The following is a 14,816-nucleotide window of genomic DNA, read 5'->3' on the forward strand; positions in this document are numbered from 1 at the left end:
CAGTATCAGTAATCTAAATAAACTATACCCTCCCCAATAATTATTACACATTAATAACCCAACTCAAATTAGACAACCCCCCTTCCCCCCAAAATAAAGTGAAGAATTAATAAAGTTAATAATATATGTGAGAAAAAAACCCACTTACAAAAAAAAACAAAAACATAACCAATTAAAATACTAACAAAAAGAAAAGTAATTAATACTAAGATATCAGACTTAAAAAACATATTTAAATCAAACTTAAATGCATATATTTAACAAAGAGTTAAGATGAAACATATATTTAACTCAAACTTAATATAAAATATTAGTAGTTAGTAACATTGTCTATCAAAAATTCTTAAACAATAATCAATTCTTTAAAAAAAATTGTAGCATGAGAAAAAAAAGATAAAAAAAACTTTCTCTATAGAGATAAACCTTCACCAAATATCAACTAACTTCACATCTATCATCATATTAGTCACATAAACCACCATCAAACCTCATTAAACATTATACAATTCAATTTTAGTACTCCCACCATTTTTCCCTTTTACTCTTGAATAATTATCCAATAAAAGCTCCAATACCACATTTAAATATCCCCAATCATTACGTTAAAATTCAGATATCCAAATAATAAAAACACATCTACAACGAAATCTATATCTTCAACAAATGAAGCATAAACCACAAACAAAATTCAAGCCTCATTAAGAATTGTACAATTCAATTTATAACTTTCACCATTATTCCCTTCGTTCTATAACTAAAATAGCAAAATAATATACACCAGAATTACCACTCCTTTCACCTTAAAGTTAAAGAAAAAATATTTAAAAAAACTTATCCATCCCATTCACATTTAAATTTCAAATATTCCTTATCTACTGAATAAACTTTACAAAAAAAACCACATCAATTTTTAGTTTTTTAAACAATCAAATACTTTCTTATGCTTTTTTTTAAATAAACACAAAAAAAACCCTTCACTCTTTAATCTAATAATACAAAAAAAACGGGTAGGAGGTTAAAAATACCTCCTCCCGTCTAAACCATTGTTTCAGAGACTTGATGGATTTGGCATTGTCATCAATTGCAGTAAATGCGTTTTTGGCGCTGCTGATCTTATAGATTTGGGACGTAGAGTTACGCAATATGGTATTTTGCCTGATGAACTGAAAGTGTGAGAGGTTTGAGAATTTCCTACACCCATTAAGTTTGGCCAGTTGTGACTTTTTTTAGGCATGAAGAATTATTGCTAATTGCTGTCGAATGCTGCAGCATCTCTATCACCCCATATGGAACTACGAAAAGGATCTGATAAGTCCGTATCCAAAAAACCATCAATTTTAGATGATGCTGTGCGTGCTTTCAACGATGTGAAAACTCTGTTGTGAGTACAATGCTTGTACATTAAAAGCTCAATGCCTTGCTCTCTCTTACCACAGATGTATCTGTCAGTGCCGTGGGAGCAGTATTAGGCCAAGTCCTTGGGCAATTGGAAATTTTGGCATTTTTTTTTTTGCAGCCGCCTCAGGCAAAGCATCGTACATTTAGTCGAGAACTCTTGGCATTGAAACATTTCTGCTTTTTATTGGAAGGTTGTCTTTTTACCATTTATACAGACCATCAGCCTCTTACACATACTGTAAGTACAAGCACACATCTCTACTCGCCCTGAGATTCCAAACTTGGACTTCATCCTACAATTTTCAGCAGACGTAACGGCACATCTGAGGAAAAGTGAATGCCATGGCTGACGCCCTTGTCCAGGCGTGACATTGATGCCTTTCATACATCGATTTCACTGCCTTGGCTTGTGTACAGCGCACTGATCCCAACCTCATCTGGTATCGCCGGATCAACTCCAGTCTCCATATTCAAGATGTGACTCTGGATAAATCGAATAAAAATTTAGTCTGCGATTTTTCCACAGGAAGGCCTAGGCCTTTTGCGCTGGTGGCTATGAGGTGAGATATTTTTTGAGTCTCCACACAATCTATCGCATCCTGGTCGAGGGGCATCAATCAAACGAGTTACAGAGCGTTTTACCTGGCCTCATGTTAAATGGGATGTTGGATTATGGCCAAGGCATGTCAATGCTCTAAAGTCTCCAGACATATGAAATCCATGTGGGAAATTTTGTTGTTCCAGATTCCCCTTTCCAACACATGCATCAAGACTTGGTAGGTCCACTTCCACCATCTCGGGGATATACTTATCTGCTCACTTGTGAAGACTGGATTATCAGTTGGAAGGAGGCCATTCCTATCACTGACATCTCTGCAGAGACAGTTGCTAGGGCTTTTGTGGATTGTTGGATTCCATCTTTGGATGTTCCGGTCACTATTACAATGGATTGAGGGTCTCAGCTCTAGTCAGCGTTGTTCCAAGCTCTCAATGATCTTTTGGGGACTACCCGTATTCGCATTATGGCTTACCATCCACAGAACAATGGCGTTGTTGAGCATTTCCACTGGCAACTGAAGGCAGCATTAAGAGCAGGTGGCGATATAGCTACGTGGAGCAAACGTTTGCCCGTGGTTCTCCTTGGAGTGTGTACTGCTGTTAAGGCAGATCTTGGATGTTCAGTGGCAGAGCTAGTTTATGGTACTATGTTAACCTTGCCAGGCGAGTTTATAATCTGAGTCCAAGTACAACGTTCTATGATCCACTAGTTATATTGATCATCTTTGGGACAACATGACATCACTCCAGCCTACTCCTACGTGGCAGGCATCGCCTGCAGTGTATGTACTGAATGATTTACACACCATACTCCTGTTTCTCTGGCAAGATGCTGTTCGCAAAAAACTTCAGCCCATTTACAATGGTCCTTTTCAGGTCTTACAACACCACCCGAAGACTTTTGTGATCAACAGGAATGGAAAAGCTGACAGCGAAAGGTTGAAGCAGGCATATATTGACAGTCCTTGCCATTCGGACAGCGCATTGCCTTTCTTCCACTATCGTATAAGGTTGGGCCAAACTGTTAGACCTCCAGATTGCTATGTAGCAGTAAATTTCCAATCAGCCGCCTCCTTATGTGGCTTGGAGGCTGAGGTGGGGGCTGTCGCAGTCTTACTTTCGTTAGTGGTACTGGCCACCACTAATGTCATAAACGATGCGCAAGGGTGTTAAGCGTCAGTATACAGGTGATGAATCTCAGATGCAAGAGGAAGATCACCCATGTGGCAGTGAGCCAATGAGAAGGTCAGAGGAGTTTGGCTGGGTGGTGTTTGGGGAGTTGAAGAATGCAATGTTGTGTCTAGTGAATAAAAAAAAGTTGACTTCACGGTGTGCTGAAAGAAACGAGTGAATGCATTCTTTATTTGTTTGTAAGCTGTGGTAAATCAGTTCCGTTACACAGCTATTCCCAGCATGAAAGAGAGAGGAGTATCAGAGCACAGAACAATCAGGCCATAGAACAGCTTCATCCCACAGGTAGTGAGACTGCTGTATGACCAAAGAACTGCTCATACAAACACTCCAAGACTCTACTACTTATTTAACCATATTTATTTATTTGATATATGTATGTATGTTCTGCAAATATATGGTTTGTCTGCATGTGTGTTACATCTTGACATTTGTCCGCATGTTTTTGCATTGAGGATCCTGTTTCTTCGGGTCGTTCTTGTACAATTAGATAATAAACTTGAACTTCCCATTCCTCCCTCCAGTTTCAAGAACAGGTTTAATCCAACACCTTTGAACCTCCTCCTACCATTCTAACCCTTCACATAAAGTATCCCAGGAACAAATTATTTGTATTCACTAATGAAGCATCACTTGTTTTTATTTTCTTGCACTAACTGCAAATATGAATAGTTATTTATCCTTTGATACTTATTATCTCTTTTAACATTTTGTATTTGTGGGTATTTAAATCCTTACTTTTGTAGTTGGTGTATTTTCCTATTTTGATACAGCAACTAAAAATATTCAGTGCATCTGTACTGTACTTATGCATATGAAGATATGATCAGATCAGGTTCTAGTTATTGGCATATAATAAAACAGAAATGTAATATTACTTGAAATTGCCTTTCATCTGCCATAAGACAAAGATTCATCGTTAGCTTTGTCCGGCCCCCCTTACAGTCAGAGGAAGAGAGGCAAAAGAGTCCCCTCAGAATCACCGAGTGCCCGTGGATTCACTGCCTATGCTCCAGCAGCCTCTGTAGCTACACTGGCCTCTAGTTCAGTTCAAACTATGACAATCTGAATCTTCCTTGCCCTCAGCACCCTCTTGAATCCCAGATCCGATACCTGGTTCTCATGACCCAGTCTCCAGCAGCCCGCAGCTTGGTGTGAGTCCTTTGACCTCAAGTCACCAGCAGCCTGTGTGGGTTCCTTGCCTGCAAGTCACCACCAGTGTTTGTTCTTGAGCCCCTTGCTGGTCCACCACTGTGATCACCATCATTAGGGTCATCTCCTCCGCTTCTCTTTCTCAACAGCAGGTGTTACGATTGTGCTGGAGAGTGCTGAGATTTACCAGAATACCGTCTGGAGGTTGTAGTTATGATGAGAGATTGAGTTGGCTGGCTTGCATTTCCTAGAACGAAGAAAGTTGAGGGGTGATCTAATAGAAGTTTAGGATTATGGGAGGCACAGAGAGAGATGATGCACAAAATCCTTTTCCCATGGTAGGGGTTGTGATAGTACAGATTCTATCACCAATGTGTACAAGTACAGATTGTAGTATAGGATGACTGTGATTGGCTGAGAGCGTAGCCACGCCTACTGGCAGGATTGCTACTAGCCAGACCAGGTCATTCTGGATTGGTCGACCTACTTGTGATATGCTCCAGTCTTTTAGTTAATAAAAGCCTTGGTTTGGATCAACAAGTCTTTGGTTCTTTCGACGCGCTCATCAATTTTATTAACTAAAAGGTTTTAAAGGGATGGAGCATATGCTACGGCTGGAACGCCTCGACATCAACCCACAGTCAGCTAGAGCCTCGAATGACTTTAAGCACTGGATGAGATGCTTCGAAACATACATACAGCTACCTGACCCTGCCGTGATAGAGGACAGCCATCGGCTACTAATATTGATGACTATGGTGTCCTCGAGAGTCTACCAGAGTATCCAGGACGCGACCACTTACGCCGCAGCCATGAAGTGCTGAAAGGGCTCTACGAGCGACCGGTGAACGGGGTCTATGTTCGGTACAAACTTGCAACAAGGGGGCAATAGCCCGGTGAGTCCTATAGAGCTTATATTCATGCACTAAGGGCAATGGGCAGGGACCGTGCCTGCACAAACAGAACTGCTGCGGAAACCACAGATGATATTATTTGGGATACCTATGTGGCCGGGGTTCGATCGAATGAGGTGAGGCAGCGCCTGCTAGAGAGCACGGGGGAGAAAACCTAGAGGACGTGATTAAGATCGCAGAGACGATGGAGGCTGCGGTCTTAAGTATGGATGTGTACTCTAGGATGCCCTCCCTCTACCCTACTAACCCCCGGCACACTGACGGCCTGTCGGCTGCTGCTATGCTATCCGATGCAACCCCAAAGTGTTATTTCTGTGGAAGGAACAAGCACAGTAGGTCCCAGTGCCCGGCGAGAAAAGCCACGTGCCTTAAAAACGGCCACTTTGCTGGAGTCTGTTGCTCCAAAATGGCCACCATCAAACACAGTGCCTCGTGTGGAGCCCAATCCCCACCCTCCCATTCAAACACTTCTTCCTCAGAGCACTTGTCCAATGAGAGCGAGGGCTTCACCACGCAGCAGTGCCTGATGTCATGGGGCAGACGCCGAGCACGGAAGGTACAATGACGTTGCAATGACATTCACCCTCCCTCACGAAGCAATGTCTGACCAGGCCCCAGCCCCGACCTCAACAGCCACCACCGCTGCCAACCAGGGACCCGCTGGTGCCATCACCGCTGAGCCCGCCGCCACCATCACCGCTGAGCCCGCCGCCACCATCACCGCTGAGCCCGCCGCCACCATCACCGCTGAGCCCGCCGCCACCATCACCGCTGAGCCCGCCGCCACCATCACCGCCGCCACTGCCGACCAGGGACCCGGCGCCACTGCTGGCCAGGGACCCGCCACCACCGAGGAAGCGACCAACGCTACCAAGCCGGTACCCACTGACGTTGCCGACTGGGGATAAGCCACCATGACCGACGCTGCCGACCAGGGACCCAACCACCGACAACCATCCGACTGACCACCCCACTGCTGACAGCAAGCAGCAACCCCCAATACTTAATGTTGGCTGCCCGACACCCCCAGCAGGCTGCAGGCAGCAACACCAACTACTCAACGCTGTCTCTTCAGGCCCAACTGTTTGCGGGACGTCATCACGCAGGACTCCACTGTCTCCATTTCAAGTCTCTGCATCAGTAACCCTCGACCAGGACTTCCCCATCCCCTCACAAAAGCAATGGAACTGATTTAAAGTGAATGGACACTATACCAATTGCTTATTTGACTTAGGATCAACTGACAGTTTTATCCGCCCAGACCTGGCCCACCATTGCAGACTGGCTATTCTCCCCACTGAACAGACGATTTCATTGGCGACCAGATCGCACACGACTGAGGTAAAGGGGTATCGCGTGGTGACCCTGAAAGTCCAGGGCATCACGTTCACAGACATCAAACTATTAGTCCTTCCCCAATTGTGCGCCCCTGCACTGCTGTGATTGGATTTTCAGTGCCAGTTTCAAATCATTTCCCTGCTTTGAGGGGGCCTCACGCTCCACTCTCTGTCTGTAACCACTCCACCCTGGAAGCCTCCTGCCAGTGGCAGCCCAAGCCACCTGCCCCCACGCCCCGTTGTCTCACCTATAGTGTCCACCCTCCGAGTTGCTCCGCCAGCGCTCGTCACAAACTGGCTGGAAGCCTGTGGCCACCAAAATCCGGCAATATAGTATGAACACAGAATATTTATCACAAGCGAGGTGTGCAGACTGCTGGACGAGGGCATTATCGAACCTAGCTCGAGACCCTGGAGGGCCCAGGTGGTGGTTGTTAAAAATGGGGAGAAGCCACGGACAGTGGTTGACAATCAACTGCTTCATGCTTCTGGATGCGTATCCCCTTCCACGGATCACGGATGTGGTGAATCAGATCGCCCAATACCGTGTATTTTCCACCATTGACTTACGTTCGGCCTATCATCAGCTCCCGATCCGCCTAGAAGACCGACCTTTCACGGCCTTCGAAGCAAATGGGTGGCTGTATCAATTCCTCAGGGTACCCTTTGGGGTCACAAATGGCGTCGCGGTCTTCCAGCAGGAAATGGACTGGATGGTGGACCAGAACAGGCTGACTGCTATTTTCCCGCATCTGGACAATGTCACCATCTGCAGCCATGACACGGAGGATCATGATGCCAACCTTGAGAAATTTTTTCAGACTGCAATTCGGCTGAACTTGACCTACAATTTTGACAAGTGTGTCTTCTGAACCACTCGGCTCGCAATTGTAGGTTGTGTGGTGGAGAACGGGGTGGTCATGCTGGACCCTGACCACATGCGTCCCCTCATGGACTTGCTCCCCCCCCCCCCCCACCCCCGACACCCAGAAGGCACTCAGACACTGCCTGGGCTTTTTCTCCTACTACGCCCAATGGGTTCCACACTATGCCGACAAGGCACGGCCATTCATCAAGACCTCCTCCTTCCCCCTGTCAACCAAAGCCAGAGCAGCCTTCAACCGCATCAAATTGGATATCGTTGCTGCAATGCTTCACGCCATCGACGAGTCCATCCCATCCCAAGACGAGAGCGAGGCGTCCGACTTTGCACTGGCAGCCACTTTGAACCAGGCCGGCCAGTAGCCTTCTTCTCCAGAACCCTCCAGGGTCATGAGAGCCGACATTCCTCTGTCGAGAAGGAGGCCCAGGCCATAATTGAAGCAGTATGTCATTGGAGACACTACCTTACTGGCAGGCGCTTTACACTGCTGACCGACCAACTTCATATTTCGCAATACCCAGCGAGGCAAGATCAAGAATGACAAAATCGCCAGTTGGAGAATCAAGCTCTCCATCTTTAATTATAACATACTGTATCGGCCTGGTAAACTCAACGACCCGCCAGATGCGCTCTCCAGGGGGACTTGCGCCAACAAACAACTGGACAGGCTTCAGAGACTCCACGAGGAGCTCGGTCATCCAGGGGTCACTAGGTTTTCGCACTTTGTCAAAGCTCGCAACCTCCCCTACACGGTCGAGGAGATTCGCTCCATGACCCAAGTTTGCCCCGGTGTATGCTGAGTGCAAGCCCCACTTCTTCCGTCCGATGAACACCCACATCATCAAAGCCACCCGCCCCTTTGAGCGCCTCAGCGTGGACTTCAAGGGGCCCTACTGTCAACCAACCGTAACACCTACATCCTTACGGCCATCGACGAGTACTCTCGCTTTCCGTTCGCTGTGCCATGCTCGGACATGACTGCCTCCTCAGTCATAGAGGCCCTGCACAGCATTTTCACCATCTTCGGGTACCCCAGTGACAGGGGGTCCTCGTTTATGAGCGCAGAGCTGCGGCATTACCTTCTGAAGCGTGGTATTGCTTCAAGCAGGACCAACAGGTATAACCCACACGGTAATGGGCAAGTCGAAAGAGAGAATGCCACCGTCTGGAAAGCGGTTACGCTTGCCCTCTGGTCCAAAGGTCTCCCCACATCTCGCTGGGAGGACATGCTCACTAGTGCCCTACACTCCATCCGCTCCCTCCTATGCACCGTGATCCATGCCACCCCCCATGAAAGGATGTTCTCTTTCCCGAAGAAATCCGAATCGGGAACTACCATACCAGTGTGGCTCACAGTTCCCGCTCCAGTCCTCATACAACGCCATGTCCGGTACTCAAAGAACGACCCCTTGGTTGACCGAGTGACTCTGCTCCATGTGAACCCACATTATGCCTACGTTGAGTACCCGGATGGGCGGGAGGACACAGTCTCGGTAAGAGACCTAGCCCAAGCCGGATCAGGCGCAGCAATGCCTTTAATCCAACCTCCCCCTATTCCTCCTCCCCCAGGTCATGTGCTTGAACAGAGGGACCAGCACCACCCCACCAGCTCAGGCCAGACTGTCGACAACGCCATTGGGGAATTAAGCGAAGCAGTGGCCGCACCCTACGAGCCTGCCAGCGACACGACTCCGGCGACCCCAATCCTGGCACCACGGCGGTCACGTCGGATGGTCAGGCCTCCTGACCGGTACAGCCCCTAACCTCCATCCACCCCGGGGTCAATTCTCAAAGAAGGGGTGAATGTGATAGTACAGATTCTATCACCAATGTGTATATGTACAGATGGTAGTGTAGGATGACTGTGATTGGCTGAGAGCATAGTCACACCTACTGGCAGGTCTTAAAGGATTGATCCTAGCCAGACCAAGTCATTCTGGACTGGTCGGCCTACTTGTGATATGCTTCAGTCTTTTAGTTAATAAAAGCCTTGGTTTGGATCAATAAGTCTTTGGTTCTTTCGACGTTCTCTACAGGGGTATCATAAATAAGGAGATGATGAGCAGGCTAGGCCTTTATTCCTTGTAACTCAGGAGGATGTGGGGTGATCTCATAGAAGTATACAAAATAATAAGAATAGATTAGGTGAACACAGAACAGAGTCTTTTGCACAGATGATGGGGAATCAGTAACTAGAGGGCATAGTTTTAAGGGTGGGGGGGGGAGTGGAGGGAAAGAGAAGAAATTCAACAGGAAAATTAGGGATAATTATTTATTTCGTAAACACAAGGGTGGTGGGAGTATGAAATGGGCTGCCAAGGTGGTTGAGGTATGTACTACTGCAACGTTAAAGAAAAAGATTAGACAGATACATGGATAAGATGGGTTTAGATGGATATGGGTCTTTCAGATACCAGACAAAGAGTCTCTGGATCATCTGTACCTTTTAAATCTTCAAGTTGTGTTAATAATCCATGAATGGGCCCCACATCTTATCAAATTCAAACTTTACATCTTTAACATTACATGTTATTTTTTTTCCAGAGGCAAGATACGGTACTCATTTAACCATTGAATGGGAAAAGAGTTATCTTTTAGAACTAAAAGCTAAACTTTTCTTTTGGGTTAAAGTCAAGGATATTTCCTCTTGAGAAAAACCAAAACAAAGTAATTAAAGAGTGTGGTTGTAATTTGAATTTAAGAATCACTGATAAAGTTTGGAATGTGGTGCACATCCTCATGGCAAACCGGCCCCACTTGTATCGCCACGTGGCGGGGCAGCCATGGGGAAATGGCGTTGTCAGAGGTTTCTCTCTGACTCCAGCATCCCTTCCAGCGCTCACCCTGGGCAGCGATTATGATGTCACAATGCATCAGGTGACTGAGCTCATGCTGCCCTTAAAGGGGCATTTGAATAAAAACAGTCGTTAATGACCCTCAACATGGTGGCAATGTTTCTTCCACTGCTCACATCACCACAGTGGTGACCCCGACGAGCCCAGACGTTTTTCTGGACTCAAAACACCATGGATTCAACAGAGGTTAACGCTGTCTCCATCAAGCTTCCCCCCTTTTGGACCCACTGACCGAGAACGTGGTTCGGGCAGGTGGAAGCACCATTTCAACTCCGCAACATCTCCTCAGACACCATGATGTTCTATCATGTTGTGAGCGCTCTGGACCAAGATACGGCAGTGAGGGTGGATGACATCATCCACCACCCCCTGGCTTCGGGCAAGTACACTGCCCTCAAAGACCTGCTGCTTGGAACTTTCGGGCTAACTCCATAGCAATGGGCTTCCAAGCTCCTTCACCTAGATGGGCTTGGGGACCGTAGTCCATCGGCGCTGATGGACGATATGCTGGCCCTGGCGGAAGACCACAAGCCTGGTTTTCTCTTCCGCTAGATATTCCTGGAACAGATGCTGGAGGACATCCAGCTACTCCTCACAGATGAAGACTTCTCGAACCCGAGGAAAGCAGCAGCCCGTGCGGATCCCCTCAGGTGCACAAACAGGGAGAACGAGGCAGTCCTCAACCAGGTGGCACGACCAGGAGCCAGCGACCACAAGCCACTCCCAAGACCAAGCCAGAGGAGGGCCAGTCGACCTAGTGTTTCTACCACCTGTGCTGGGGAGCGCAAGCCCATAAGTGCTGACAGCCCTGTGGGTTTCAGGGAAACGACAAGGCCAGCCGCCGTTGATGGCTGCGATGGCTAGCCAAACATGTCCTTCATGTGACGGACAGATCCACCACCGGCTGCCGATTCCTGGTGGACACAGGGGCTGAGCTCAGCATCCTTCCCCCCACAGCATTAGAGACTCACACCCGATCTCGAGGTCCAACCCTGCGGGCAGCCAACAGCTTCACCATCAGGACCTATGGCACCTGCAGGGCACAGATCCAGATTGGGAAGAGGTTCCACTGGATGCCTGTCCTAGCCTCCGTGGGCACCGCGCTGTTAGGGGCCGACTTTTTCAGAGCTCACAGACTACTGGTTGACATGAAGGGCAAAAGGCTGGTCAACACCTGAACGTTCCACTCCACCCAACTAGACACAGCAGAAGCCCGCAAGACCGAAATCGCTGCCATAGACGCTGCCAGGGTTGAGTTCAACGAGATCTTCCACAAATTCTCCGCCATCTTAGAGCCACGGTTCAACGCCCACCTGCCCCAGCATGGGGTCTTGCATCACATCGCCACACAGGGCCTCCCGCTGCATGCTAGACCCAGACGGCTGCCACCCGAGAAGCTCCAGCAGGCAAAGGAGGAGTTCTCCAGGGTCCAGGAACTGGGAATCGTGCGGCACTCAGACAGTGCCTGGGCATCGCCGCTCCATATGGTCCCGAAGTCGTTTGGTGGCTGGAGACCGTGCGGGGACTACCGTCGGTTGAATGATGCAACCACCCCTGACAGATACCCGGTGCCCCACATACACAGGACTTCCCCCACATACACAGGACTTCCCCCACATACACAGGACTTCCCCCACATACACAGGACTTCCCCCACATACACAGGACTTCCCCCACATACACAGGACTTCCCCCACATACACAGGACTTCCCCCACATACACAGGACTTCCCCCACATACACAGGACTTCCCCCACATACACAGGACTTCCCCCACATACACAGGACTTCCCCCACATACACAGGACTTCCCCCACATACACAGGACTTCCCCCACATACACAGGACTTCCCCCACATACACAGGACTTCCCCCACATACACAGGACTTCCCCCACATACACAGGACTTCCCCCACATACACAGGACTTCCCCCACATACACAGGACTTCCCCCACATACACAGGACTTCCCCCACATACACAGGACTTCCCCCACATACACAGGACTTCCCCCACATACACAGGACTTCCCCCACATACACAGGACTTCCCCCACATACACAGGACTTCCCCCACATACACAGGACTTCCCCCACATACACAGGACTTCCCCCACATACACAGGACTTCCCCCACATACACAGGACTTCCCCCACATACACAGGACTTCCCCCACATACACAGGACTTCCCCCACATACACAGGACTTCCCCCACATACACAGGACTTCCCCCACATACACAGGACTTCCCCCACATACACAGGACTTCCCCCACATACACAGGACTTCCCCCACATACACAGGACTTCCCCCACATACACAGGACTTCCCCCACATACACAGGACTTCCCCCACATACACAGGACTTCTCCACCAACCTCCATGGTGCACGGATCTTCTCCAAAGTGGACCTCGTGCGGGGATACCATCAGATCCCGGTGCATCCAGATGATGTGGATAAAACTGCCATTATCGCCACTTTCAGCCTCTTTGAGTTCCTGGGTATGCCCTTCGGTCTAGAGCATGGACCAAATGTTCCAGTGCCTCATGGTCACGGTTGGAAAAGACCTGGACTTTGTGTTCATTTACCTGGTCGATATTCTCAACCAGTTGCAACCGCAATGAACACAAAGCTCACCTCCGCACACTCTTTGCCCGGCTGGCAAACCGGCCTCATGGTCAATACGGCCAAATGCCAGTTCGGCAAAGAGTCCCTCCAGTTCCTGGGGCACACCATTTCGGTGGTTGGGGGCACACCTGCTCCGGAGAAGGTAGCAGCTGTTCCACGATTCCCCAAACCCTCCACCCTGAAAGGCCTCGAAGAGTTCATGGGGCTGGTGAACTTTTACCATCGTTTCATCCCCAGAGCCGCGAGCACCATGCGCCCATTGTTCACGCTCATGGCCACCAAAGAAAAGACTTTTTCGTGGTCAGAGGAGGTGGACAGGGCTTTCCTTGTGACAAAGGAGGCTCTCGCTAGTGCCACGCTGCTGGTGCACACGCGGCGCTCTCCATTAACGCCTCAGCTACGGCAGTGGGGGGGTGGGGGTTCTGGAACAGTGGCTCAATGGACCATGGCGCCTTCTGGCCTTTTTCAGCAAGCAGCTGCACCCACTGGAGCGCAAATACAGCACCTTTGACCAGGAGCTCCTGGCGCTGTATTTGGCCATCCGCCATTTCCGCTACTTCCTCGAGGGCATGCCATTCACAGCCTTCACAGATCACAAGCCCCTCACTCAAGCACTGGCGATGGCCAAGGATCCGTGGTCCACCAGACAGCAACGCCATCTCTCGTACGTGTTTGAGTTCACGACTGACATCTGACACAGGGCCGGCAAGGACAATGTAGTGGTGGATGTGCTCTCCCGTCCAGCCATCAACACTCTCGCGCCCAGCCTGGATTACGAGCAACGGGCTCAGGCACAGAGGAATAATGCAGAGACACAGGCCTTGCGGACCACCATCTCGGGCCTCAAAGTCAAGAATGTCCGGGTGCCCAGCAGCCCGGACACATTGCTCTGCGACGTCTCAATAGGCACATCGCGCCGGGTCGTCCCGCCGCACTGGAGGGCAAAGGTCTTCAGTCTGATCCATTACTTCGCTCACCCAGCGGTAAAGACAACTGTGCGGATGGTTGCGGAGCAGTTTGTGTGGCAAAACTGGGCAGGAACTGTACCAGGTGCCTGACCTACAAGGTCCAGTGACACACGCGAGCCCCCATCCAGAACTTCGACCCGGCAGTTGATGTCATCGGGTCCCTGCTGGTGTCCAAGGAGGCTCGTTATCTCCTCATGATGGTGGATCGAGCCACAAGGTGGCCGGAGGCTGCCCCGATTAAGGAGGCCTCCGTGGAGACATGTGCCAGGACTCTGGTCAGCCAATGGGACAGAGGGGCGCAGTTCACGTCTGCCCTGTGGACTCAGATGGCAAAACTCCTGGGGGTCAAGCTCCACCACACCACAGCATACCACCCACAGTCCAACGGGTTGGTGGAGAGGTTCCACAGGCACCTGAAGGCATCGCTTATGGCCAGGCTCTCTGGACCAGACTGGGCAGACGAACTACCCTGGGTCCTCCTCAGGATTAGGTCAGCACCCAAGGAGGACTTGCAGGCTTCAGCAGCAGAGATGGTCAATGGCGCACCGCTTTCCCTGCCGGGTGAGTTTTTTGACCCAGACCTTGACACCACGGCCACTGACAAAAAGTTGCTGGCGGACATACGCAGGCAACTGGCCTCCTTAGCTCCCCCACCACCGGCACGCCACACCACGGCACCCAGCCATTTCATCTCCCCAAAGACCTCGACTTGGCCCAGTTCATTTTTGTGTGGAGAGGACCACAAGGTGCACTGCTAAAGTGACCATACGAGGGTCCATACAAAGTCTTGCACTGGTCCAGCGGAACCTTCACCCTGGACATTGGGGGGAAGAGAGGAACATTTTACGGTGGACCGCCTGAAGGTGGCCCATCTGGACATGTCAAGCTGGTGCAGATGGCCGTGCCCAAGCGCCGGGGCCATAGCCAGT

The 14,816-nt window shown here is 49.6% G+C and overlaps 1 protein-coding gene across 4 annotated transcripts in view; it reads right to left on the bottom strand.

The window, feature by feature from the left end:
• Positions 1-14,816, bottom strand: part of LOC138758143 (caspase-6-like) — a 71,411-nt gene that overhangs the window by 43,099 nt on the left and 13,496 nt on the right. The window contains exon 2 of one of the 4 annotated variants that reach the window (XM_069926665.1): positions 4,261-4,546. The exons of the other annotated variants lie outside the window; for them this stretch is intronic. The gene's annotated coding sequence lies outside the window, so the exon portion shown is untranslated. The remainder of the gene's footprint in view (positions 1-4,260; positions 4,547-14,816) is intronic. 4 annotated transcript variants of the gene reach the window in all.

The sequence above is a fragment of the Narcine bancroftii genome, chromosome 3, assembly GCF_036971445.1.
Source record: "Narcine bancroftii isolate sNarBan1 chromosome 3, sNarBan1.hap1, whole genome shotgun sequence".
In the NCBI taxonomy this organism is placed as follows: Eukaryota; Metazoa; Chordata; class Chondrichthyes; order Torpediniformes; family Narcinidae; genus Narcine; species Narcine bancroftii.